Raw genomic sequence first — 4,422 nt, 5'->3', positions numbered from 1 at the left:
CTCATTCAGGATTGTTTCTCCAAGTACCATCCACTTGCCTGTGCATTTCAAGATTCCATTTTTTTCTGTAGATTAGTAGTCCATTGTGTAGATGTGCCACAACTTCTTTATCCATTCTTCAGTTGAGAGGCATCTGGGTGGCTTCTAGGTTCTTGCTATTACAAATAATGCTGCTATGGATACAATTAAGCACTTGTCTTTGTTGTATGAATGTGGATAATTTGGGAATATGCCTATGAGGGGGATTGCCAGGTCCTGTGGTAAACCAATTCCCATCTTGCTGAGGAACCGCTATAGCTATCTCGAAAATGGCTGTACAAGTTTGCCCTCCCAAAAGCAGTAGAGGAGTGTTCCCCTTTTTACACATCCTCTCCAGCAGTACTCAGGAGCCAAAAGCATGAATCTCGATGAATTCCAGGCCAGTCAAAATTACATAATGAAGCTTTTTCTTAAAACACAATGGAATAGAAAGGTGACTAAAAGTTCAAGCACACTGACTGTACTTACAGAGGATATGAGTTAATTCCCAACAACCACATGGTAGCTCACAACCATCTACAGTGAGATTTGTTGGCCTCTTCTTTTCTACCAGCAGACATTCAAGTAGGATACTACATATGATAAATATCTTTTAAACATGAAATAAAATGTCCTACTGGATACTTGAAACCCATCACTGGGCCTGTGCTTGAGAGAATTCAGCTAACGGCCGCCAGACCTCTGTTAGATCCAGCAATCCTCTTGGGATCATTCTGAGTCCCTGCATACCAAATTTTTTTTAATTAATTGATTATTTTTTATGTTATATGTCGATTCCTATCCCTCCCTTCCTTCCCTCCCTCCCATGCACCCTGACCACCCTCCCCTCCCATTCACCCCTACTCCATATATAGGGCTATGCCATCCAGGTGGGGTCATGTATTTCTGACAATGAGAGTTCAGTTTAGGGTATGGTTAGGGTTAGGGTGAGTGTTATGGTTGGTGTTAGCATTAGGGTTGGGTTCCTGAAGCCCAAGAAAGGAGTGAGAGCCCATGCCGAAGTAAATTTCAGATAGGAGAGAGGTTCCCCTTAGCCATCTATGTAATTATTTGGGACCTTTGCTAAGCAATCAGTGGGATAAGAGATGTGGGAAGAAACATTTGAGACACACAGATATAATGTGACCCAGAGCCTCAGGTCAACACCTCTACTAGAGATAATAAAGGAGCAGTGCCCTGCTGACATCTTGCACCTGGGTTTGCCCAGGGATCCAGAGCTCTTGGGGTTTGTACTGCAAAAGGAATGGAGGAAATATGGGTAGGAGCAAGATGTGTAAACTGATGGATTACCTGTGAGGTCTAGACAGAGAGGGAAACTTTGGAAAAACAGGGAGGGCCAGAATCAGGGTTTGGTGAGACAGCAGAACCTGGAGCCCATGAGACAGAAAGGTGGAACTGGAGCCCAGGTCTGATGAAGGCACTTGAATTTCCCATCCTGTAGCGATTGTTGCCTCAAGGGATGGAGTCACCTTTGATACATGTGACCTTCCTGGCAGAGGATGAGGAGCTGTAGCTCTGGAGAACCCTGACATGAGCTTGGTCAGCACCCAAAGAGGGATCAGAGGCGAGGAGAAAGTCTCATCCTTTTCTGAGGAAGCAGTGCACAATGCAACGTAGGGCTCCATCCCACACAGCTGCCTGCAGTCTAAGCATAGAGAGGAATGCTGCATGGCAGGCATTATCATTGAACTTCCAGGCCAGGACTGCCTAGTGGAAATTGTACAATGATGTTCTGTGTCTTTCCAGTCCACACACAGAAGCCACTAGCTACAAGTGGCTAAATGATTGTCATAATTAACAGTAAATTCCAGGCTGTTTCTTGACAAAAAATAGGCTTTGCTGCAAGTTTGTGGTGTTGCGGAATACTTGGCAAATGAAATTCCACATGATGATGCTATGCACACTAGTTACTGTAGTGAGGCTACCCTGGACGTAATATCAAAATCCTGGAGACTGTAAGGATGTGGACAGCTTCTGAAAAGGTCAGAGTACTTAGTGTGAGATACATGACCCAGGAAATACAGGAGAAGAGCCATTTTAAAATTTGTAATATCTATCTAAAAATACATAAGAAAAACAATAGCTTCATATACATAGTAGTATCAAAGTTTCAGTTTTACTTTCAAAAATAAATGTGCATGCATTTGTTCCTGAGTGACAGGAGCCTTCAGAACCCAGAAGAGGGTATCAGATCCCCTGTTAAAAGAATTACAGATAGTTGTGAACCACCATGTGGGTGCTAGGAATTGAACCTGGGGTCCTCTAAGTGCCCTTAACCACTGAGCCAGATCTTGGTGCCCTAAGCCCTGCAGAGATGCATTTGTTCTGAAAAGTGAATTGTATGTGTTCCATCGGGACTATGGCTGATATGTCCTATTCATCCTTAGAGGTAGGTTTCTCATCTGCAGCAAAATGCTGTGTATTTTTAGACTTCAGAGTTAAAACTCTGTTTTCTAGAACCCATGTATGCAAGGGTCAAATTCCTCAGGGCTGAATTAAAAAAAAAAAAATCTTCAAAGCTTTCCAAACAAACTAAGGAGTTTGGACTTTATCTTGTGGGGAACTAGAAGCTCTAGAGGGTAGTTAGGTAACAATGGAAATCACCAAGATGAGCAAATGATTGAAAGCTGCATGGCCTTCATATTAATAAGGTAAGAATATAGAATCCGGGATGCACTTAGTGGCCCTCACCCATGCAGTCATGGCCCCCTCTTCTCCTCTTTAGGAAAGTGCATAACATGAACTTTGGTGTTGCCATTGTCATAGATGCTATGAAAGTAAAGTCTGAAGAAAGGGTTCTCCCACAAGCCAGAGTAGGCTCCTCTGAGCACTAAAGCTTGTGTGAAAACTCTGCTTCTGGGACACCAAGCACCCGAAAGAGAAACAAACACCTCAAAGAGCTGAGTTGGCTCTACCGCCCAATCCTCTACAGAGCTCTGAGTAACCAGTTAGGGCATATGGAGGGATTTTGAGAATTTGTTTTATTAAGTACAGTCCTTCCTGAGGACTAAGTTATTATATAAATTATCTAAAGCAGAAGTAAAAGTTAAAAATCATTTCCAGTTATTTGCTACTCTTTACTATGAGCTAAGGTCTTGTGGCCACCCATGTCACTGTACATGCATGGTGAGAATTCAACATGATGGTTTGCCACTAAATGTCTTCTCCCCAACCCAGCCCGGTGATATGTTGGAAGCTCAAAATAGCCTAAAGTTGAGGTATTTGCACAGAAATTAACAAGCAGATGAGAGATTTTTCTGCAAAAAGGTAATATACATCTGTCAGTCTACCATTAATGTTAACACACTGCATCACTCTCTCCATGTAGAGGTCCCCCACGACCACACTCTTTGTAATTGTAGTAGTCCATCACTCAAAGAATCATCTCAGATAAAAGTTACCAAGTTTGGGTTGGTGTGGTGATCTGACTACTTTATTTGCATTTACATGGACTGGGTGATACTTTATACTACACACACACACACACACACACACACACAGAGACACAAACACACAGACACACACCACAGACACACAAATGCAGAGATTTTCACTTACTGAGACTCACATATTGGGATGTTTCCCAAGGCAGCTAAGACCAGATGCTGGCCTGGTCCCTGGGGTAAGGACTAAAAGAAGGGCACTGCCACCATTGTACCAACAAATCCCATGGTAACTGTCCTGAGTATCTTTCTGAGGTATCCAGTTCCTAAATGTCACTATGTGGCTAAGAACCCTATAGGAGAACTAATTTGTGATACCCAAAACATAAGTACATAGCTGGAGGCAGCAAGAACTGTTTTATCCAAACTATTCACCACCATGCCATTAGATAGACCCTCTACCAGGACAGCTGGGGCTGGAGATGGCTCATTGGGTAAAAGGTCAGGGACAGTGGCACATGACTATTTCTCCAAATACTGAGGAGAGGGAAAATATGGAGACAGGAGGATCCCTGCAGTGCATTAACCAGCCAGCCTAGCAGAATACTTGAGATCCAGGTTCAGTGAAGGGCAATTTCTAGGCAGTAACTCATTCACTGCTGAGATTAGCTTTGCTAAGGGGTTGACTCCTCAGGAATAGCTTCATGACCTTGGACTTGATAAGGAAGAAGTTGGGCTTTTTGTTGTTGTTTGCATTTTTTTTGTTGTTGTTGTTTTGTTTTTGTTTTTTGAGACAGGATCTCTCTGTAATCACTATGTTAAACCAGACTGGTCTCCTCAAACTCACAGATTCTCCTCTCTCTCAAGTGCTAGAATTAAAGGCATCTACTACTCTCCTGGTAGGTAAAGATTGTGTAAAGTAACACATGAGAAAAAAAAAAAAAAAAAAGGTCATGAAGACAACTTTTTTAAAAAGATTGATAGATTTGTTTGTTTTTAA

Source organism: Phodopus roborovskii, unplaced genomic scaffold, assembly GCF_943737965.1.
Source record: "Phodopus roborovskii unplaced genomic scaffold, PHOROB, whole genome shotgun sequence".
Taxonomy (NCBI): domain Eukaryota; kingdom Metazoa; phylum Chordata; class Mammalia; order Rodentia; family Cricetidae; genus Phodopus; species Phodopus roborovskii.
This window is presented reverse-complemented; position numbering follows the sequence as displayed.